Raw genomic sequence first — 24435 nt, 5'->3', positions numbered from 1 at the left:
ACTTACTAACGAACCGCGGCTCGAACTTAAATATTTGAACAACACTAAAGTGCGGGACACAAAAGGACGAAGTTTTTCCTTTTTTGGACCCGTTCTAACTAAATTTAAAGTTGGAGTTGTGTGTTTTTTTAATTAGGGCGACGAGAAAGAGCGCGATTTCTCGCTTCTTTCCTCGATTGTTATCGATGTTTTAACCGCTAAATTATAGGCTTCAATTAGGAGGGAGAGCGCGACCGTGAATAAATAGCGTCGGCAAGATGATTGATTGGTAAACAGCGGTTCGAAAACGATAGCGGTCGTCTTCCCTCCTCCGCTTCGCACCTCGTCACCTTTCCTCCGGCGCACCTCCGCGCTTAATCCGCTGCCCAAATCCCCCTAAACCCGGTCGGGTTTGGTCCGGCCGGCGGAGAACCCCAGCCAAAAAAGCCGGATGGCGTTCAGCCGTTCAATTAAACAAACAACCGACGAAATCCTGCAAGCAAATCGTAATTTAATAATTCTAATCTTCTCGGAATAAAGCAAAAATTGCGCATTTTAAATGAAGTATAAACAAAGGGGGGGAGAGCCCAGCCGTCGCCGGGATTACCTTTATCCGAAGGAAGATTCTATTAAGAAAAACACTAATGAAATTACCACTCCGGACGGAATAAAGTCACTTAGAAAGGTTTATCCCGCCAATCGGAAAAACAGTCGGACGTCTCTTAATTAGTCGAAGTTTCCGATTAAGAAGTCCTTTCACACTTATTAAATACGTCCGCCTTGGTTAAGACCCGGGTTAAAATAGTTTCGCAGCTCGCGTTTATTACGGAAATAATTGAACGGACGGCGCGGAGTCGCGCGCGGTACCTATCGCTTCTCTCCACTCGTTACCGAAGCCCGTATCAAATTCCTTTAATTACCAATTTATTAAAAAGTCCGAGAAGTCCGTCGCCCCCGAAAACCCTAAAATTTGGGCAAAGGCGGCTCCGGGCGGCCCGCTTATTAGTATTTGATTGTTAATTAACCCGCATCCGGTGGCGGAAAGCGAGACGTGGGGTTTTCGTCCTTCCACTGTCGATTTCCTCTAATCTTTCTTCTTAATCCACTGCCGGTAATTTTCGTTTCGACGGCGCAAATCGTCATTAGTGTTTTCGGGAAGTCGGTTATTCGCCTGGCTCCCTCTCGGACGGACTTGTCCCGGTTATCGGGCCCATGGTCGGACGAAATGTTTCGATAGGAGAACGGTTATTTTCGAATAAATGTTCCGAGAGGAGCCCCGCTCCGAAGACTGGGAAATTCCAACTCCGGACATAAGGGACGATAAATGAGCCGACGGCGGGTAGAATTAAACGGGAGGCGATAGAAAAAATAATTCTAAACAATTAAAAGACTGCACGCGCGTCAAAGTAAACAATCAGTAATCGTTACGTAATCTTTTACTCCGCAGCAAATTTAATTTACGAGAGAGAAGCTTGATATTTCCGCGTACACAATACTTAATCACCCTCTCGGACGCGGCGGCCGAAATTTGTGTAGAAGAAGGAAAAAGAGGAAGAAAAATCGGGTTTTACCAAAGATATAATCTGTTTTCTCTGTCTTTTTTATCTGGCGAAGGTTTGATGCAAGTTGTAGAAAACACAAGAATTCTCAGGATGGAGTTACAAAAAAAGAAAATCCAGTTTGCACTCGTAATCTGCTATGTTTGATCAGAGATAAGACTCATAATTCCATCCGACTGAAAAGAGTGAAACAAACGAAAACTTTTAGATTTACTCGGATGTAAAACTAGACCTATATGTTTACCGGCCGAATTTATTTGCTTTTACTTGACAGCTTCCCTTAATATACTATTCCAGACCCGAATACAAGTACGCTCTGTTCCATCGATCTCGCTTCCGCTTTTTACTGCGCTTGCCCGGATGTCGACGTCCGATCGATTCCGCTCGAATTTTGCGCCTCGATTAATTAGGTGAAGGGCACAGTCGTTTGTAATTCTCGCGGACGCGCGCCCCTCGCCCCCTCCTCCCGTTTGCGCCCGATTCTATCATTCTTTCTTTAAAATTCTTTTGCCGTCACCTTCCGGGTGCCCGACGAAATTTACCTTCCGGTTTACTTTCCAAATACCGTTGTCGGTTCTTTTCCCTTCCGAAAATCCCCTGGGAACGGATAATTGCCACCTTATCGACCGATTAATTACAAATAGATCGATAGTTAAGACATTTTTTTTTGTCTCCCCGAAACAATCGGAGGTGGAAGAACAACGAAAGTATTCGGTTTACCGCCAGGCAGACGTTGCTAGGGAGGACCGGCCCCTGCTTAGGTGTTACTAACGCGTAGAACACCCGGAAAACTTTCCCGCCAACCCTCTATCGTCGGTATTAGTCTAGGCCGAAAAATGCGTTATTTGCCAAAGAAAGGTAACGTACAGTACCGTATTTGTAAGAGCCGGTTATTTCTGGCCTTTCCAGGGAAGAGCGGAACGGCGTATTAAGGATATTTTTCTATTTCCCAATTTACCCCAGGCCAGAGTCCCTTTCGGCCCATGGTTAATTTACGTTTCGGAAGATTTAACCCGGTCCCGATTTACCATTAAGCTAAATAAGCCAAAGCTCGGGAGGACCCGTAAATTTTTATTTTACATTATATTTTGTTTAATTTATATCGTATACGTCTTAAAGTTAAATCAAATAAAAGACCCGGCTACGTATTAACAACCCGCGTAAATAGACGGGCGCGTCTTTTTTACACAATTAAAAAAATTGGAGAAGGGGCCCCAATTTTTTCTTAGCTTTACCGTTTAGGCTAATAGGTTCGATAAGGCCCGCCCACCCAGACCACGTACAGTACGTACTGTACGGTGATGCGCGCGATATTTCCGATTTAAGCAATCTTCCGTATAGACGTACGGTCGGGACGGCCGACGCCAAATTCTACGTCGTCCAAACCGCAGACAGAGTTAAGCGCGGACCGTCCCCCGGGGTTTTCGACTAGTTTCGTAGTTTAAACGACGAAGTTGTCGATACCGAACGGGGTTTACGTAAATTATTTATTTGTAGCGGCAGAACTACCAGTCGCAGTCGTAATACAGTAGAGCGTCGTTTATCCGAAGGTCGGTTATCCGAAGGAATTTCAGTCGACAAATTTAAATTTTCTTCAGTGCTGTGGCGCTGTAATCTTCGGCTATGTCTCCGGCTACTCAAATATTTTACGTTTTTGATACTAAATTAACTTCTGAAGTATAATTTTTTATTGTTTTTATATTTTTCAATATATTTATTTTGTTCGTACAAAATAAAAAAATAATTTTTAACGATACAATAGTCTTAGTTAGGCTTAACATGGACGAAAATTCAACGACACGCAGCGGAGAAAAATTTCAACACGGTATAAATTAATATATTTTTTCGTACATAATCGGTTATCCGAACAACCCCAGTCCCCAATTGATTCGGATAAACGACGCTCTACTGTATTACGATAAAAGAATTCTTTTAAATTTGAAAAAAGTTAAAGTCGTAATAATAACCGGGGCGAATATTTCGTTTCGTCTGCCGAAACATTTGGTTTCTCCCCAGAAAACGCCAAACGGAGAATTCGGAAGCGAAAAACGTACGAAAGTTGCCGAGGAACGTTGGCCGAGTTTCGGTCACTGGCCATTTTTCTGGCGTTTAATTGGCCGCGGACAAAATTAAAGCCTTTACTGAATATTCCGCATCAATCCGTAGGTGTTTCTGGCCGAGACGACTTTTCTCGCGCAAAGTGTCGCCGCTTTCCCCTTTGGCTTTTAAAACTCGTAATATAAATCTTTAATTATCTGGGGATACGTAGGGAATTTTTTAATAGAAGATTTCCTTCCGACCCCTCTCCGTTCCTCTATTCGCGGTCACGGGCGGCGGGCCACCGAAAAGCTCGTAGTTTCCGCCGCGTTTTAAATCCCGGCCGAGAAAATTTCCGACGGTTTTAATTAAATTCGGGTCATCCGGTTAAAGTATTTAAAGAATTCATTGGAAATTTGAAGCCGGTGGCGCCGGGACGATTCGGATCCGGTTTAGTTCGGACGGAGGATTAAAATCCCTTTCATCTCGTCCCGGCGAATTTCGGATAACCTTACACCTGGAGTGTCGACGCCTCTTTAAGACGTCTCTACACCGTTATTAAGATCCGTTTCGCCCGTCGATTAAGAAAATTTCAAAAACTTAATTAACAAATAAGGCGGGTGGAATTAATCGCTCCACCCGGTTACGATTTACGCGGCAGAAAAAAATACGGGGAACGGCCACCGGGAGCGGTTACGCTTTAGCGCGCGCCGGGCAACGAATCCCAAATGAGTAGGCCTACCCGACGATAATACGAATTAATGCGCCGGCGGTTAATGTACTACATCGGTTAACAATAGTCACTCCGGGCCGCCGTTAATCCCGCACCCTTCCCTTCCCCGCAAAAAACCGAATTTCGAGAGGAACGGAATGGACGAAGAGTACTTTTTGCCACTTCCCCAACATCCGCGGAGCGCGGTTTAGTTAAATTTGCCCCCGAGTTTAGACTAATAACCGCGGCAATCGAGAGGGGACGAAGGGAGCCGACTGCCCCCGAAGAAGCGGGCCCCTACGCCACTCTCTAAGTTTAGCCGCGATTTTATTATAATGGCTTAATTGGCTAGTCCCGGTAACGAAACGGAACCAAGACTTAGGAATGTTTTTATTGTTGTTTGGGAATAACTTACGGAATAAACATTGGGCGGAGCGCGGACGGCTTTAATTACCGAGCCGAGTTTTGATAGTTTGGGTGGAGACGCGTCGGGAAATTGATTTATTTTCTGCGAAGATAATCTGCCTCGGACTACGAGCGCCTTAATTAAAGATAATTAAATCTAAAAATGGCGACCGGGTGTTCCGCGGGTCCGGCCCGCCGTAAACCGTAGAGTGCTGCCGAGAGAAAGCGTACGTCCGCGGGGTCGGGGAAAGTTTCCCAGTCGCGTGACGTAACTAAGCTCCGATCGATAGAATCTTTAATTGGAAATTTGGCTGCGAAACGAGTTGCTTCTAGTAGGCGTTTCCGGGCCGATATCAATGGCGAAATCGGAGAGAATTTGTGGAAAAGGGGACGGGGGCGCGATCAGGGTAAAAGGTAGGAAAATAATTTGATGGAAAGAAAGGTCGAGTGGAAAAAGCGGTGTTTTTTTGTGTGTCCGCGGCGTTGCGTGTTAAAAACCCGGGGAAAGAATTGTCGGACTAAATTTTGATCCCCGTCGAGAGAAAAGCGTGGTATCCGCTTTCTTTCCTCCTTCCTCCCCGAATGGAATGGCGTAACCCTCCTTAGCGGCCCGTGTATGCTGGTAAGTTAATCTTATCCGGGCGAGGCGAAGAAGGGTGGGAAGCGGCTGCCTAAAACTGACACGACCTCGACTTATAAGCAATTGCCTGGTAAATTTACTGTCTCGGACGAGATTTGTAAATGTAAATTTTGTTATCTGAGTGCCGAGCTAATCTATACCAGCAGCAAAAGTTGTCTTTCCCCGAAACTCATCTAATGAGTGATGGACCAACCGGCAGGGTGTCTTATCTGTCCTCAGATATCCGAATATCTGCGATTCCTCCGCCATCTTGTCTTAATGACGCCCAGATAACAGGAACCGCAGTAGTGTGTCATTAAATTCTGGAAGCAATTTGATTGGAGAGTAAAAAAAGAAAAAAAAGAGGAAAAACCTTTCGACCATATGCAGTTTTCTAGGTTGCCCATTAGTGTACTTCGCCGGCTGAATTTCCTCTGGCAAAAAATTTTTAGGTGTTTGTTATAGTTTGAATTTTGTCCGCGCTCGTGGCTCCGGTCAATATTAAACCGGAGCGGAGGAAAAATTGTTCCTTTAGCGGAAAACGGCCAAAATTAGGTTACGCCGGCTAATTCGGGCCCGATATTACGTGGAATTTGGAAATAAAAATGATCGGAAACCGGCAGAAGTTTGCCATTTAATCCAAAATCGATGGGTGTTAATTAAATTTGATTTAGCGTCGAATGCGAAGACGAGTGCGGAAGGGGCGAATAACGATACAGAAAAATCACAATTTGCCTTTAATTAAAATCAAACCCCGGACGAAATTTTCGGGGGGGCTGGCCCGGCTTAACGGCACCCAACTATATTAACGTTTCGTTTCGTTTCCGATCCGTCGCGATCGATAGAGAATTCTCTATCGATTAAAACCGCCCGGCCCGGTATTGGCTAACACCGAGAACGGCCACCTTCTTCCGAATAAGGCGTTCGAAACTTAACGTTAGGAGATAAGCCGTTAACGTTGCGCCGACTACGACACTCCACATAGCGGACAATAATCGCCGGTGTTTTTTACCCCGGGTGGAAAATTCGAATCGTTTAATTAATATTCCGCATCGGTCGCTTAACTTAAACGGAACCCCGTCCTTTAGCCGGGGTTTATTAGGGCCGGCAGTCCGTACGGGTAATTGGGGAGAGGGCAAAAGACGTCTCTTTTCGTCCGTCGGCTACGCTTTGCTGCCGGAAAACAACTTATTAATTCAGATGGGCCATACAAAATTAGAATTAAAATAGCATTTTAATAAGGTTACGGGAGATGATAGCTTCTTCAGTTTAGCTTAAATGAATCGAACGTCTTACGAATCGGTTAACTTTCTATCGTCCATCATAATTAAAGCTTCGTCTTGACAATGAAAATTCAGAAATTGCCGATCCGCTTGACAACTTGATCGGGTGCGCAACCGTCCTAGATTAAATTTCTTGCGCCCGCATTCTGCATTTTTTCCGTTCTTAACCGCGTAACGGCTATTGTACCAGTCGGGATAATAAGGCGCCGCCCTAATTGTAATCCGGTGAAGTCGCCACCTCCGAAAACCGCGTCCACGCCGAGCTTTTGTTACGAGATTATGGATGGGACCGTCCCGGGTCCCGCCGGACCGTCCCGGCGTTATGAATTGCGAAAAGATTTCCGAGACGTGATTGGACGGAGATTGTCGAACGTTAGTTTTTATGTCCTCGATGGGGTTAGCCGACCGCCCGGTCTGTTTTACTACGAAATTTCCCCAAAGAAATTCCTTTTCCTACCTTCTCTTTCTTATCCCCTCCGGGTCTTTTTTTAAAATATTTTATCGCTTTCGGCTTATTGGAAAAATTAAAATTTACACCAAACCCCAACCTTTCGCCCTTCGAACAAAATATAATTACCGAACGGGAAAGAAAATTCTTCCCCCCCGAATACCACGCGCTCCTCTGTTTATTTATATATTTTCAAATACTATTTTGCATTTGCCAAATCCTAAGCCGCGTTTGAACAAAGCAATTTCCTTATCCAACATTATCGGAATTTCCTAGTTTCGTAGAGGCATTAGCCGCGGTTGGGCATCTCGGAACCCCCGGTCCCGCCCCTCGGGCAAACTCGTCAAACGTAGCTTTCCCGGTTTAAGTACACTATTGTCATTTTTGTAAGTTACGGTCGACACTTAACATCGGCAACTACGAAAATTTTATCGTCCGGGGTTCGTACCCGGTGCCGCCAAAGAGCGTAAACTGCACCGCCGGATTGATCATTTGTATATTTTCCCAGGCTGCGATCGGTGTGGTCCACGCCCGGTTGCCAATTTAAAATTCGGCGTCGCTGATTTTCGCCGCTTCCGTCCGTTTCTTTGCCCACCCGAAACCTTCCTGTATCGGGGAATAAGAAACTCGACGCCAATCCGGAGAGTCGTCTCTGGCGTGGAAGCGCGCGTACCGCGCATAAATTATCACGCGCGTCGGGGCGAGACGGCTAATTTCCGCGCCCGACGTTTTCCGCCGCAAATCGTAAAGCAAACGTTTATCCGAGATTTTCTTCGCCACTCTCGGCCCTACCAGAACGTTACCGACGGGCGGTAGATGTTAAAAAATTTCCGGGGGAAAAATCTCCACCCTCCGCACCGGGCGCTAAACGTCGGACGACGTTACGCGGCGCGGGTGAAGTCGAGGGGTGGGGAACCCTCCGCCGGGAAAAGTTTCCGATCACCGAGAGTAAAAAGGTAAAGGGAGTCGGCGCGGTGGAAAGGCGGGAAGAGGAAATAGGCCGAAGCGGGAAGGGAGAGAGGGAAGGGTCTCGAATGCCATTCGTCAATTAGATAAACAAAGACGTAAACCGGCCGCGCCCCGGACGGTCGATACATCGGTTATTATCCGAAAGAAGTTAAGCTAATTCCCATCGACACAAAATGAACAAAAGTTGCGGCGGAACGGAGTAATTAAAAATACAAAACGTCGGTCGACGGAGAAGGAGAGAGATTCGTAACGAGGCATTTTCCGTTTATAAAAAAAGGAGTGGCGAGGGGGAGGAAAAAAAACGGCGGAGAAAAAGCCGTCGGAAATCTACGCCAGAACAAGAAAACATCTGCCGTTATCGACTTGGCCTTTACGCTTCCTTCTCCTTTAAGACGCGGCCACCTCCGACGCGGCACCGGGCCACCCTCCCTCTCCCCACTCCGGATTATCGACGATTATCCTCCGATCGCCGGTATTTTCCCTTAATTAATCTTTAAACGGTCTCGTTCCTGGCCGATCGTTTTCCGAAACGTCCCTATTTTACCGGCCGGGACCAATTTTTTCCCGCGTAAATCGATAGGGCCGCGAAAGGAAAGGAAGTTCGAGTCGGATTAAGTAATTATCCGGAAACGGTCCGTGGATTTAAATAGAAAGGTCGAAGGCTAATTACCTGGCCGGGTGCGAATATTCGTCTTTAAAGACGGCGGATAATATTTTCGAACCTTCCCTCCCTTTCAATAATAACCGGGTTAACTCCGAGTGGCAACCGGATTAACGGGCCGACATTTGGGTTTTTTCGTCCGTTGCCTCCTTACCGTTGTTCGACTGGTAATTTTTGTCGCCTCCGCCCAACCAACGCTTGGCCGTTTGTAAATGAATTGTTTGCGCGGAGATAATAAAATATATTCAAATTTGGATTTGATTTTGCTTGCCCGACGATATTAATCGATGCGTGCCGAATGTGTTTTCTGCATAATAATATCGATAATATTAAGCCTGGGAAATCTTATTGTTTTGCGGACGTTTTAATTGGATGATTAGGGAAGGGCCCGGCTCTTAAGCCCAGCAGCGCCAAAATGCCAGCCGGTTTGAACGAGAGCCGGAATATGGCAAGCTGCAGAAGCGCGTAGCGAGGAGGCGAGACGACCGGATGAATCAGAAGGGCGTGCGGTGTGAGAAGTGGAAGGGTCTTTGGCGAACTGCGCCTAATCGAATTTAGCCGGTAGCGGGGCCACTCGTTGCCGGGAAGAGGGGGGCGACTACGGCGTAATTCTTGCCCCTCTGCCCACACGACACGAAGGGGGAAGTAGTACACGAGGGGTGGAAGCTCCTCAATGAATGATAGATCCAATTCCGGCAGTATTGGTGGAGACCGCCTACTCCTGGGATCAATCCTGGAGCCTTTCTGACTTTTTTCCTCGGATGTGTAGTTCCAGCCTGCTAGGTTGTGTGATAACGGTTTCCTGCAGGGGGTGGGGTCAATCGTTAGAACAGCCGAACTAGGTAGAAAACCGGAAGTCCACTAGATTACTTCTTTTTTTCTTCTTGGCTTCATCCCGAAGATCAATAATTGTCCCGTTCTGTAGAACACAACACAAGCTCGCTGCTCGCTGCACTTTCCAAAAGATGAAATGCTCGAAATGATTGAGGGATTCGACAATTGCATCCAACACCGGCTTTTTACTATCTCTCTTTTTTCCCCTTATTATTTCTTAACTTATAGAATTATAAAATATCCAGAGAATATTTTTGAAAATCTCTCCCCCTTTTTAAAGAATTCGTAAATAATAATAATAATAATAAATAGATAGGATAAAGTAATTTCTGCCGGCTTAAATGGCAATTAGTAAGCCGAAGAAATGGATAATCCGGGATTAAGAATTTATAAAACGGACGTTTGCGAAATTTGGCCGTTTTAGCCGGGTGTGCGGAATAATTTTGCAGCTTAATTATTATTAACTGGAGCCGTTTACGCTAATTAACGGAAATGCAAAGAGAAGTAGCGGAATTAATGCACACAAGTCAAATTTAAGACAAGAAAAACAATTATTCTGGCAAAAAAGAAAAAAAGAAAGAGACTTATACACGGCATTCAGTTGTAACGAAAGGAGCTAATTCTATCAATTGGGCAGAAACAAAAATTGTCTCGTCCACGTAACTCTTCTTTCTTCTCTTTCTTTTTAGCTACTTCGTCACGTCTTCTTTCTTCTTAGCTCGTCTCTCTCTCTCGCTCGCTCTTCTATCGCATCTCCGTCGCAGCTCGTACAGTCGCATAAGAAGTTGCCAGCGCTACCAGGCTTTGTTTAGTAGCCAAGCGGCGCGAGGACAGAAATATTTTTGCATTTTATGCATCGCAGTGCATATTAAAGCGGATAATCATCTTAGCTTAGGTGGCCCGTCTCTATATCGGGCTTATTCCGTGCCGGATAACGTAGCCGAATACATTAGAGCAAGTAGGAACGAGACCTCGGAGAGAGGTCGTTGTCTTATCTTTAGACGAGTTTCTTATCAGTTAATAAGGCAAGTGCAGCAGATAACATTAAACGAACAATAGACTTTCAACTAGAGAAATCGATTATCCTCTTTTAATATGCAAACTATGCCATTAATTATAAAACAATTAATGTTATCCGGCAATCCGTTTCTCCATTCGGAATTTTATTTTAACAATATATTATTCGGCTAAAGAACAATAACCACGAAAAACCTATGGGCAAAAGTACCGACGAGTTTTCCAATTGCAACGAAAAAGAGAAAGGTCGAAGAAGAGCGAAAGGTTAATTGAATGATGGATGAAGGGTTCGGTCGAAGTATTAAGGATTCGTCGGCATTAAAATTCTACCAGGAATAAGGGACGAAATTTCGTCTGGCAATAATTTCACCGAAAAATTAACGGACGACTTTATTTTCTTATAAAATCCGACACTTTTTTTATTTTTCGGCCGACCTTATCGATTGTTGTACTGTACATCCTTAGAGAATAATCATTTTTTCCTTAAGCCGTCTGTGCTCGAGATTCACCATCCGAACTTCCTCAAAACTGTATCCGAATTTACCAGAAAGGACGTTAAATTCCATTATATCGTTACGAAATTAGAAATTAAAAAAATTGCGTAAAAAACAGAGGAAAAAGGTTTTTTTTCTAATAAATTTTGTAGCAGATAAAATGCAATTCTAAATTCTATTCCATTTTTTTTTTTTAAATTAGAAAGATTGGGAATTTTTTTATCCAAAATTTCCAAGGTTTGAAAATTTGATGAAAAAGCAAAGGTCGACGGGGAGAAAAGGATAATAATAAACGGAGTAAATAGATAATAACTAATTTAACACGTTTAATTTCGTATAATTACGCTTGATATAATTTAATCGAATCGTTATTATCCCGTAACGTGGAATAATAAGTCGGGATAAGGGCCAACTCCATTTTTGAATGGAGGAAATAGGTGGAAAAAGCCACCTTGGCACTTAAGAATATAATAATTATTGGGTTTTCCGTCGGTCGGACGACCCGTTAAAAATCGAATTAATTAAAGTGGAAACTTAATCGAAAAGTTTAAGACGGAGGCAAAGTTCGGATTGTCGTCTCCAAAATGGCCACTCGCCATTGCCAGTCGAGGAGAAGGAAAGAGGAATTAAGAGGCGAGGATAGGAAAAATTAATTAAAAAGAAATCGAAACGAGGCTAAAATAAATTAAAACGGAAATAATGCGGGCCCCTTCCCGGGCCGGCTGCCATGGAATTACTAAAGCCGGCCCTTAAACCCGGCATTAAAGAAAAAGAAAAAAGGCAGAACTTTGGCGGAGAATATTAAAACGCTATAATTCCAGTTATTTAAAGAGGGCGGAAAGGAAAGGGGAAGGAAGGCGCGAAGCGCGTTTTAAGACCCGGCGGAGTGGGCCACCCCCGGCATCCGGCAGCGGCGAAAAACGGGAAATTTGATTACGTACGTGTCAGATAGTAAATTAACGTGACTCGGTCACGGGGCACGCTCGCCGGTCGGGATAATTGTCCGGTCCCCGGAGGAAGCTCGGCACGCGTCTACCTGGCCGTGATTGCGCCACCTGATGTCCATCCCGGGCAATTTGTTTGATCTCAATTACTTAGCGTTGCTTAGTGTTTCCAAGGATTCCAACTTTTCTGTCCGGCTGTTTACTAGAAAGACGGTATCGATCGTCCACACCGGCTTCTATCTAGATAGCTTTCCAAACATTGCACCAATCCTATATTGCATTTATAGCACGATGACACTACACCTCGTTAATTTTGCATCCTCTTACTTCTTGACGTCATGCATATTCATCCTTCTCGCTTTGCATATTGTTTTGAAGGAGGAACGAGCTCTCGTTATATTTCCGTGCCGAGAGGTTAAGCAAATCCGGGCTTTATTAACGTTGGCTCCTCCAAATTACTTCCATCTCCTCCGCCGGGCGGAAGAAAAAGGGCCACGGTCCGGGGACCGTCGGTGCCGGCGGCGCGTAGCGCCTACGCCGAAATTACGGGCGCCCGAGGTGTAGCGATGGGTGGAAAGACGCTTTAATGCAGGAAACGTGCTAGGGAGTGATGCATGCGGTTTTGTTTTCGAGTGGCCGGTCGGTCATTTAACATCGCTTCGTCATTTGCACTGGGAGGAGTTGTTGCCACGGCAACGCGAAGGGTGGCACCGGCGGCGTCACGTTTGTGTTGTCGACAGTCCCCCTCTTTACCCCGGGGACAAACTCCTCCTTTCTCGCCGTGTTAAAATTATTCGTGTCCCGAATTAGGTGGCCGCTTTATCGACTGGTCGACCCGATCGATCGACAAGGTCACTCCGCGGACCCAATTTTTCCAAGGCGGGAACTGGAAGGAAAAGAGCCGCGGACGACCTTCGACCTTTGCCCGAAAGGGAAAAATAGGGACAATTGCGTAGGCGCTACGGATACCGGCGCTTTTTTCTACCCGTCTCGGCACTCGTCCTAACCCGGGGATTAAGCAGCTTTGCTACCGTCTGTCAGACACAATGCATAGGAGACAATCAGTTAGTAGATTGTGGATCGATGATGAGCGACCTTCTACTGGAGGAGCTAACAAGTCACAACTCTCCCAGGAACTGTTTAGCTGCGACCATTTAAATCGTGTCAATACATTCGCTCCTGGCAAGACCCCGTTTCAAATCTCCACTTTTTTTTCTTTCTCCCCAACGTTTGCCGGCGCTTGGTTGGTAGGGGTCCACCCTACGCGATTTTCCAGTTTCTTTCCTTCGTATAACGATAAATCCGCTTTGCCATAAATTAGCGCCTGGGTTGGAAAGTATCTGGCTTTCGTACATTATTAATATTTGCCGAAATATTTACGGGCGTAAGAAGTAATAGAGAATGTGGGAGTAGAATTTATCGAGACGAAGAGATGGATCGATACCGTAGATGAATTCCAAATTAAGAGTAGTCTATTCGAATTCTCCTGCAAAGTTTCGTCGGGCATCGATACCGCGCTGTAATTTTTGGCCGTGGCGAGAGAGGAAAATCGATATCGAGTAAATGTTTCGAACCAAAAAATTAAGACGTAAACATTCCGATCTCCGCGGCTTTTACCTTATTCCCCGATTAATACGTATTGATAATATTCTACCTCGCACCACGTGGTATTTATATATCCGTAGACAATACTTATTATAAATACCGTATAACGATTTGTTGTAATGACGTCTACGCGCTTATAACTACACGAATAATTCCAAAGAATATCGTTATTCTTCGTAGGGGGGAGTAATTAATTGTAAGAAACTCGGTAAAATATCTGTAAGAGAAAGTAAAACGTTTGGCTCTCCCGGCCACTTTGGCCAGTTTCTAAATATTAAAATTAGGCCATCGCTGGTAACATTTTAATGATTTCGTACGGATATTTTAATGAAATTTCGGTGTCGGCGAGAGAATCGATTCTCGGCGGTCGGGCCGAAAATTTCGCCGGCACGTCCCCTCCCCCTTAAAGGCCGGAATAAAGTCCAGAAGGTATTTCCTTTACGGCGTTTATTAACGGGCAGGAAGCGACGCGTGCCGCCGCTTCGTCCAACGACCCGCCCGCAAAATTTCGATATAAACTAACGTAATTCGAATCGAAAGGCGAGAAAGTGGAGGACGTGACGACACGACGAGATGCGGCGGGTGATTAAAAATCGAGAAGACGTCGAGTGCGACGACGAAAGAGAATTAGGCGTATCGATTATAAAATAGGAGAAACTCGAGTACGGAAGAGACTGGCACACGTACACACACGAAATTGCTAGAAATTAAGAACGTAGAAAATGGAAAAAGTCGAGAATCTATAAAATCGGAGAGAAGCAAGAATCTATAGAATTGGGAAAAGTCGAGAATCGCGGAGAGCCATGATCTATTGGATTGGAGAAAGGAAAAATCTATACGACTGCAAAGAGTTGAGAGTCTGCAGAATTACGGAAAATTAGAGCCAATGGAAAATCCTTCCGGATATTCTTTATAATTAATAGCCGAGCTCCTTTAAAAATTTCGCCCAATCGTATTTTTCCGCCATCGAAACCGTATAAAAATAATTATCGATCGTTCGGAATATCTCCTATTTAAATATAATTATTTTAAAAAGCCAGACGTTTCTCCAAATCTTCGTATTTTCTAAACTACGATAATTACGTCGTAATCCAGAAATCGATGCCGGATTATAAGCGATTTATTCCCAAACATCGGCTAAACGCAAAGAAATTACGGGCCCGATATTTTCCGTACAATTCGCCGCCCACCCATTTTTAATCTGGCCAATTAAAATCGCCAATGATCCGGAATATTTCGGATAAATGGCATTCCTGATATTACGTCTGATCCGAAGAGAAAAAAGACGGAATGCGCGTTTTATCTACCGTTATAATTCGAGTGGATTAATGGAAACGACCAGAATCTATGCGCAATAATAAAAATGGCGTATTTAGAATTTCGGAGGTTATCCCAGACGATAAGCGTAATAATTACGTAGGGGGAAAGATAACGGAAGAACGTCGACCGGATAATTTGGTTTTAATAAAAGTTAAGAACGACGTCGACGGTTTTGGAATTATCTAAGAAAACGGATGACCCAATTTCCAGCCAGATAAGTTCACCTCTGGTCCGAGTGCCGGGGAGCGGCCAGTATTTATTTCTTTTTTAAAGTGGCGGCCAAATAATTCCGGTCGACGAATGGTAAGAAGGTAGAACGTCGGTGGAAAGGAGGACAGAGGCGAAAAAAAGAAGAGCGAGCGCGAGAGAAAGGCCTAGATGTTGGATGCTTCTCATTGAGACATTTCATTACTGTCTGAAGCTACAAGCGGCGTGTGGCGCCCGCGTGGAAAGATAATTTCCGTCGCCATGGCAACGAGGTGGACTGCAAGGATGGTGTGCAGGGGAAGCGCCTCATCTGACGTCGACAGTGAGTAATATTATTTGAATTTACAGCAGGTTGTGATCTGCTGGACGCTGCTATCATAAAAGTTAGAAGAGACGGCACAACTCGCTTTTCTTCCACCTCACCGAAAAGCCGGCTAATTAAGGTTAGATCCTAGAAAGAAATATATGTATTTTTTACAATTTTTTAATACTCTTTCCCCTATTTTCTCCATTTACATTCCACTTTTTCCCTTTTAATTTCTATTTTAAATTCCCTATTTCCCCTTTATTATTAATTGGAATATTTTTCTGTAAATTTCGTTTTTTGACTTTATAACAAACATATTTTGGTTTTTATTTAAATATATGTATTTATCTCAATTTATTAATCATCAAACTTATTAGATTGTGCTACATTTTGGTTGATTAATTTGGCTAAAAATTTATCAATAGAAACNCCCTTTATTATTATTATTATTTTAAATAACATAAAATTTGGAATTTTAATCCCCATTTCAATTTGCGATTAATCGTTTTTTAAACGTCGGTTTTGTTATTTTAAAGCCGATTTAAAATATAATTAACGGTTTAACCACCGAAATTACGTAGGAAATAAGCCGTTGCCCATTGGATATTTTTATTTCCGCCTAATTTTAGGAGGTGTTAAATTTATTAACAAGTTTTATAAAAAAAAGGGGGAGGATCGATTGATTGGGAGCCGAGCTCGAATCTTTTATTCGGTTTGCCTGGCATTTCCGACCCGACTGGTTTACGTACGCGTGATATTCGTAATTAGAGAAAAATACGGCAAAAAACGGAATGTCTCGCGGTTAGTTTTTATTTGTAAATTGCCGGATGGTGGCGAGTTGGCTTTTTTCGGTACCCGTTTCTATTAGTGTAGTTATTTTGGTAGATTTAAGCGTGTCTGGAGTGAATTATACCTCGATGTTATCTCGGTATCTACTGCGGATTGTCTGTTTTGTATCACTGGCTGTCCTCTCCGCTTCCTCTACTATTTTGTTCTGCTTGTCTGAAGATAGAAAATTGATTGCTGTATTATACAGTATGACGTGTTCTGGAACTTTGATTTTAGCACTTTTATAAAACATACAAATATTGTCCCATGTCGGCGATACACTGGCTTTTTTGTTTCCAAAGTGACGAATAAAGAAGAATATGCAAATATTCTCCAGTCGTTCGGTAATTAACGTCTATCCGCATTTTACAAATGAAAAAACGACACTCTTTTGAAATTCGCATCGTATATAATTCTGTAAGTACTGTACGCAATGTAGACCAGTGGATAATTTAAATTGGGATTTCTATTTGGCCGTCGATACAGAAATAATTCGGGGAAAGACGAGTAATTTTTGCTGCTATCGATCAAACGGATGCCAAAATTTGCTGGGAAATACGTAGACTTAACTAATATCGGACAGAATTTTAGTGTGATTCGGTGTTTATTTTGAAAATTCCACGGGTTTTTTTAATCTTCGGCAGGAATCGATATTCGAAGGTTAATTAATGGACTGTGTTTGGGCGGAGGCGAGATGCCGGAGGCACAATGGCTTTTTTGGTGCCGTTTGTCATATTGTGTTACAATTGTTGGCTTAATGTTCGGGTTGATCACGTATGGCGCGAACAAAAGTCAAAGTAGTCTGGCGAATGCGGAACGAGTCGGGTTCATCTTTCTTCCTCTACTACGTGTAATGACTACATATTGGTGTGTAGCGAAGCCGTACGATGTTTTGCACACTAATGACGTTCAAAAATTGTCTGGATCTAATGAATGTCGAAAATTTCCGATAAGAACACTCGCTTAATTAAAAATATCGGCGTCGTTTCTTTACTAGAAAAATATTAATTATAATTGGAAATATCCGTATATAAAATAGTATATTTTCGGTATAAAAAAGAGCGTCGTTTCTGCAATTGCCATTCCGTTTGCAAAGGTAAACCTTTCTAAACGAGCGAGTAAAGAACCCTTTGGGGGAAGAGCCAGTCTAGCTTTGCCTAATTACCGAGCGGGGAGGAAGAAGAAGAGTCGAGAAAAACTAGTCTCGAATGCGGAACAACTCGAATGTTTATGAGTTGGGAGGAGGGGGAGCCGGTTATATGACGTACGACAAGTCGCCAGCAATGATAAAGCGTGGGAACCGGTGGCGGTAGAGGCAAATTGTAGCGCGTCACGTGATACTGGGCCGACCTAATCTGCAGCGACCCACCCACTGGTGCGATAAGGCTTCCCTCTGCACGCCGACTGCGGCCGGAATTAATCCTCGTCCCGTTGCCATGGCGACGCTAACTTCCCCTCGGGTCGATTTCCTTCTAAAGTCCAACCCTCCGGTTACTCTCTTCCCCCTCCTTTGCTCTGCCGCTCCCTCTTTCCTGCAGTCGGCCTTCTATTACACTGTCCGTTCATTTTCCTGTAGGTCATTCGGAGTTACCCGAACAATGCCATAGAGCAATAGGTGCAAGGAGCAGGCGCACTGCCCCAACATTACCTTAATGTTGGGAACGAATAAATTAATTCCGGAATTAAAATTTACAGAGAAATTACCCAGAAAAGAAAACACTATTATTTCAATTACGAATTTTATTTCCACTTTTATATTTAAAGGATAAAATTAATTTTTTCTTCCTCCTTCCTTAAAAAGCTATTAGAGATTTCTTTAAGGGAATTTACCTAATGATTTAATGGCATTTAAATTAACTCGAAACTATTTAATTATTAATTTTGTTTTTCGCTGATATTTTAAACAAACATGTTGTTTCTCCCAATATTTTTTCTTCGATCCCAAATTGCTGCCAACTCGAAATAAACAATAGAAAATCGAGTGACTTAATTCTCTCTGTGCTCAGCCAGAAAAAGGCATTCAAATGCCAGTCGAACAGTTAAATTTTCCAGCAGGAGTACGGCCAGAGAGCGCCATGCCGGTGCCGTTCTTATTACGATTTGTGACGAAATTCGGCGCATTTATTAACGTATTGGTAATAAATATTGTAGGTGGAGCGGGAGAAAAAAGAACTGTTCTTCAAGTTAAAAAAATCGAGTCAACCTTAATGGGAAATGACGCCTAAAAGTTGACGAAGCTCATCTTCAATATTAAATGATCCATGACTCGGCACCGAATGCGGTCGACTCCGGAATCTTATTTCTGGTTCTTTATCCAACCGTTAACAAGGAACATTTTATACATTCAGAATTGTAAGTAGTCTCCAAAACGGTATACACTTTCATCTTTTAGCTGCACATCCTCTAAGGAACCGGTAGGGTTTTCTTTACTTCTTGATGGTGGCCCAAACCCTAGGGAAGATTCTCCATGTTGAACTCATAAGAAGAAAACAAAACTCGAGTGCGTGTAGTTGACAGGAAATGTGCTGTAGGTAGAAGAAATGGGCTTCTCTCACACGAAAATAACAGCTTTACTCCTCCGCTATACTGCACTTGCCTCCGAAGAAAAAATAAGAAGTTTTTTAACCTACTTGGATGTTTACCTCCCGTGATTGGACCATCATTTCCTCATTCCAATTTTTACTCCTTGTATTGCGAAATGACGAATTTTCTACTTCTGCATCTTGCACATCACGTGACGTAATTACGGGAGTGTGTACGTCATTCCAGGCATTATACGTAGGAGCCGGGAATGGGAATGGAAGGTATTGACGTTTCGAAGACTCTAGTTTTGAACGATGTGGTAATTTGTAATCAGGAGAGAGTCGGCGGCGCTTCCAGTTAAGAAATTCGTCAACGCCAATGATATTAGGGGAGGGAGGAAAGGAAGATAAAGAAAAAAAAAAAAAACATTGTTTAAAAACGTATGACTTTTCGTCCAGATATGTTATTCTTACATGAAAGATTCAAAAGGAGGTGAATAAATAACAAACCGTAAAAAAAGGAATATAAAGCGATACTAGATCATTTCTTTTCCTTTTTTCCTTTGTTCTAGAATAAGGCTCATTTTAATGTTAAGCTGCCAAGCAACGCTTTCCTATCATTGCTATAATGATAAGCCGCTTAGTGCGTGTTTGTTGTTGTCCTCCACCAATTAGATTTCGTCTTTCCTACGCTGGCATTTATCGTCGAAGCACCCTTACGTCGTCGCTGCCTCTACCGACGCGAATTATTATATAACGTCCCGGTTGTTACCGCAATAGTTTGTTTTACGCACGGGCGAGAGGATTCCGCTCCTAATATCCGTTTATCGTTCTTAATGGCGGCAACTCTCGAGACATTCCTTTTCGGTGCCTCTAAGTGGATACGCCAAATTCGACACTAATAAATTTCGCCTCCCTCCCACCCGGCCATTGATTAGTTACAACCAAACGCGGCCCGTATCGCCCCATTTTTCGTATACTCGAAATTTACCAAATATTAACGAACTGGGGCGACATTTTAGACGATACTCGGAAGACGGATAATTATCGACAGAGGTGGTAAATTTTCCATGTGGCCATCGCGTTATATTATTTATTACTTTTGTCGGTCGGTCGAAAAATACGTACTGTACTTAGGAAGTTATATCAGGGAGAATACAACGAACATTTGTATTCGTTAGTTCGATTTCTTTATTTTATATTATTATTTTCTATAACAGGCAATATCGTAACGCGTACATTTCTGTTTGTATCGGGCGCCCGGTTGTTATTTTTCGTTTTAAGGTTATAATATTAAAACAATTATTAGGGAATATTGGCCGCTGGGGCTTGGTACAAGGCGGATGCAAAATATTCTTTCGGAAACAATAAATATCGGTAGAAATTTGGCCATTGGCAGTAATACGGAAGGCGAGATTTTAGAGCGAGGAAAGGGAAAGAGAGAGAATTGGTGGGGAATCCAATCGACACGAAGAGAAATTAAGGTTTGCCATCCATTTTTGTTACGGTAGCGGTATCGACGCTTCCACCCGACGATCAAATTCGCGGCCGCCAGTGCCAGAATAACCGATAAATATTCCAAAGTTTTCGACTTTTAAATAAACTGGAAAAATATTATACCCTGCGATTATTTTACCGGTCCTATTAATTTCGATACTTAATTGACTTCGTTTTGTCATTTCCATCATTAAATATAATTGAACTTTAACCATCGAACCTTAATTAATAATGGTAAAATACAAAGAAATATCTTTATAATATATATACCAGCCTCTTTTTATATATAGACGTTCGGAGACAACCTTCCTAAAGAAGGTACAGTCGATATATTCCTACCGTTCGACGAATTCCAACCAACGTATTATTACTATTAATCATTCCCATATTTTTGTATAAGCTATAATTATTACGTAAAGAAATGATCTGTATAAATAAAAATTTCGTCAATTCGTAATTAGTCTGCCGAGACAACGGAGCGCTTCTCTTTCTCGAATGGTCTATATTAAATATAATTATTAATTATATAAAACTTTCCTTCCGTCGAATTGTTCCTCCGTCGTTCTACGTTCGTTTACTTTCTGTATAATTTATCCCGGTGTGCCGCGGACAAAAGTAAAATCAAATTGTCGAAACATGGCGCGAATGTATACAATATTAATAATAATGATTCGGAGATAAAAAGCGTTCGAATCCGATATTTTATACGGATAAATACTTAATTTATCATTTTAAGGAAACGATTATCGTCCGTCCGTTCCGGAGTTAATCAAATTTAATTAAGATTTTCCTTTAAAAGAAATTTACAGAAAGTTAAATTTAAAAACACCAGCCGTCTTTTACCTCTTAAATACGACGGAATGTTCGCCGTTTTTAGTAAATAATATCTTAAAAAAGGGGGCGAGAAACGGCCTCGTCTTTATAAGGAAAGGCGTTAAAAACCGGCGTAAGCGTAATTACGGCGATTTAATCGTTTACCTTTATTTGGACCAAAGAGTGGGAGGAGGGAGAAAAAGGAACCGATGGAAAATTAGTCGTTTTAAAAGGTAAAATTCGGTATAATTTATTAGGGTGGAATTCGGTCATTAGCGCCATCTACGGCGAGGTAAAATAAGTAAATTGTATTAATATATATAAGGGATTTAAATAATTACGGATAAAGTAAAGCGGAGAAGATGTAACCCGGTCGACGGTTCATAACGTATCAAATGGAAAATGTTTTATGTATTAGACGAATGTTTTACTTAGCTTAAACCGCGGAAAACAAAGTACGCTTCGTCGATCGATATTTACAAACTTTGCTTATTTATTTTTTTCCGCTAAGAAATTAACTTTTTGGCTTATAATTAATCCCAGTCGAAGATTCGGACTTTAAATCGGACCATTTTTTTTTTCTTTATTAAATGGACGACGAACTCGCTCCCTTCGGTGGAATTTCGCTACTTTCGGAGAGAAAATTCGACCGTAACGTCGCCATTAGGAGACAAATAATTTTGGTAGGAAATTCGGCGGATTCCACTTTCGATTTCGCCTCCCCCATCCGCAGAAATTGGTCGATAAGTTCGAAACGTCGGTGGCTTTTACGAAACCGGTCCGAAAATAACCGCCGCCGAATACTTAGACAAAAGTGCGCGGGCGAATGAGCGTCAAAAAATAAAGCGAAAGGTAGGGGGGGGCTACGCGTCGACGCGTGGAGACGGCGTTATCCGTTAAGATATTCGTTGGAATAGTAAAAATTATCTCTGATATTTAAAATATTAAAGGCGGTAGTCTAGAGTGATAAATAATAGATCCGCTTCTACCGACTCCTGATCGATATTTATTTACAAACTTCCCACTATAAAATAGTTATAATCCGCAATATTGTCATTGGCAATTTAATTGTAAAAATATGATTTATCCTTATTTTCCTTCCAGTCTGATTCCGTTCTTCCCATACGTTATAGCTCTATTACGTACGCGCGCGTAGGCCGTAAAGTTCTCCGGGATAAATTGTCGGCCGCTTCGCTCCGAAGCTCGTTCGATTAATTACGGAAAAAAAGAAATCGATCGATAAACAACCGCGGTTACACGAAAAATACCACGCGTGACGTATCGTAACGTAACAAAATTCGAATTACGGTGGTCGAAACGTACGGAGCCGTAATTTCTTCCGTCGTAACTTACGGACCGTTCCATTTTGTGTAACCGGGTGACGTAACCCGGCAACCACTCCCGTTACGCGCACCTGGCAACGCGCACTATACCGGCGGTTAATGTATTAAAAGTAGGGACGTAAATACTTTTTACGGAAATTTATAAATAAGACGACTCGGGCGATAATCCCCGGGTTTGTCTTAATTACCGGATAATATTTCGAGTGCGGAAGTAAGATTTGGGCAGTAAAAGCCACACGTAGGGCATTCGATCCACTCGTCCTCGCGCCGATTAGACCGGTTCCGGTGGCGTACGCCACGGTTTTCCATCGACCGCTTAGGTCTAGGGCTTTCCGCCGGAGTCTGCCAAATCGAAGGCAATATATTTGGCGCGGGCGGCGCTTAAAAATGCCGGACTTTGAAATTGGCGTACGGATCCCGACTTAACGCCAATCTTCCCCCGGTTTAACGATTGTCTCCTTTCTGTCGCTTCGACGTATCCCGGTGTCCCGCTTTAAATATTTCGCTGGACGCTGGGAAATTGTAAAAAGCCAAGAAACCGCCGTAAAAAAGACGATATTAAATGAACTTGTTCGGAGATATTTTTAATCTTTCGTCGTCGAGTAAGAGAATTTACTAAATGGTCGTTTGAATAATACCGATTAATTTAAAAACGTCTTCTTCCCTCCTTGGCCCGAAATTACTTGCACTTTTATTCGTCTACGACAATACGTCTTTAGACCGCGGGATTTAATAAGCGGGTGGCGTAACACCAAAAATTCATATAATTACGACTTAAATAACTGCATCGGACGTCATTTATTGTTATATAATACTCCGTTCGTATAATTACGGAATAATCGAAGGTCGATCGATTCCCATACGAAAAAATACGAAAATCTCGTAGCCACCTTCGGGTGACCGAAAGAAGCGGTAGATTTACGGCACCGCCGCCTTCCGGCTCGGTCTCATTCCCTGTTAATATCGACGCCGACTGATCAAAAATGCAAAATATCCGATTAGATTCGAGTTTGGTAAAAAGACTGACATTTTTCCACTTTGAGATTATCCTGGAATTTAAATTCCGAATTCGACATTAGACTACTGTTCTGTACGTGTACCGTACAGTACGTCGGTATTTATAAAAGTAATACGTAAATTTGGAATACGTCTTCGAACCTCATTTGCGCAGTTTCGGAAAGGACCCTTTCTTGACGTTTGGCCAAAAATACGCCACGATAGAATCTGGCATACGACAAACCTTCCGTTTCTATTCTCCGCTCGCGCCGAATAACACCGACGGGTTTCCAGAAAAATGACTTAAAGGTCGAAAACGAAAATTTTGACTAAAACTTTCGGATCGAATAGCTTTTACCTCAGATTTTATAAAAAAAAAAAGAAAGAAAAGAAAAGTATAACGAGTGGGCGAGCGGTATTTAAGGAAGGACGGACCACCTTTGGCCAACGGAATAAACGTATTCGTCGTTTACGGTCGTTGTTTTAATGCGAATCGCAACTAATCGCGGCTTACGGTAAGAGAACGTATTTGTGGAAACAGATTCTTCCTATTGATTGGGGAGGAGAGTTTACGGTCTTCTGCCAAATGCCGAGAAACTTCGCTTCGACTGCTGCCCATCAATTTCTACTTTTATGCAAATCGCATTTTTAATAAATTGATTAATTAAAGACCGAATCTAATTATTACCGAAGTATTCGAATTTCGATACCCGACCGACCCGCCTCCGTTAAAAGTCGTTAATCGTAATAAAACAGAAAAATTGGATTTTTTTTTAAATTTACGAATTAGAAAGATGTCTTTGTTTGTTAATTCGCGACTGGGAAGGGAGGACGCGGTCGAACTTTTTCCCTCTTTTTTGTAATTTCGACGAGTTCGGTGTGATAAAAGACGAGTGAGGCGCGCCGAGTCCCACGCTTCTAACAATTAATCAATTTTTCAAACTAATTCTATACCCGTATTCACACGTACGAATATTAATCATCGTCATTATCCTGGCATTTTTCCTCTATCGATTATCATAAATTTATCGAACGT

General features: G+C 42.7%; 1 protein-coding gene across 9 annotated transcripts in view; it reads left to right on the top strand.

Moving 5' to 3' along the window:
* Positions 1–24435, top strand: part of LOC111639153 (myelin transcription factor 1-like) — a 59356-nt gene that overhangs the window by 5503 nt on the left and 29418 nt on the right. The window contains exon 1 of one of the 9 annotated variants that reach the window (XM_023384947.1): positions 15452–15536. The exons of the other annotated variants lie outside the window; for them this stretch is intronic. The gene's annotated coding sequence lies outside the window, so the exon portion shown is untranslated. Of the gene's footprint in view, positions 1–15451; positions 15537–24435 lie in introns of those variants that run through there. 9 annotated transcript variants of the gene reach the window in all.

This window comes from Centruroides sculpturatus, unplaced genomic scaffold, assembly GCF_000671375.1.
Source record: "Centruroides sculpturatus isolate CEXI.00-Female unplaced genomic scaffold, Cexi_2.0 scaffold1024, whole genome shotgun sequence".
Classification (NCBI taxonomy): domain Eukaryota; kingdom Metazoa; phylum Arthropoda; class Arachnida; order Scorpiones; family Buthidae; genus Centruroides; species Centruroides sculpturatus.
Note: the sequence above shows the minus strand (reverse complement) of the source record. Positions and strands in the feature narration are given on the sequence as shown.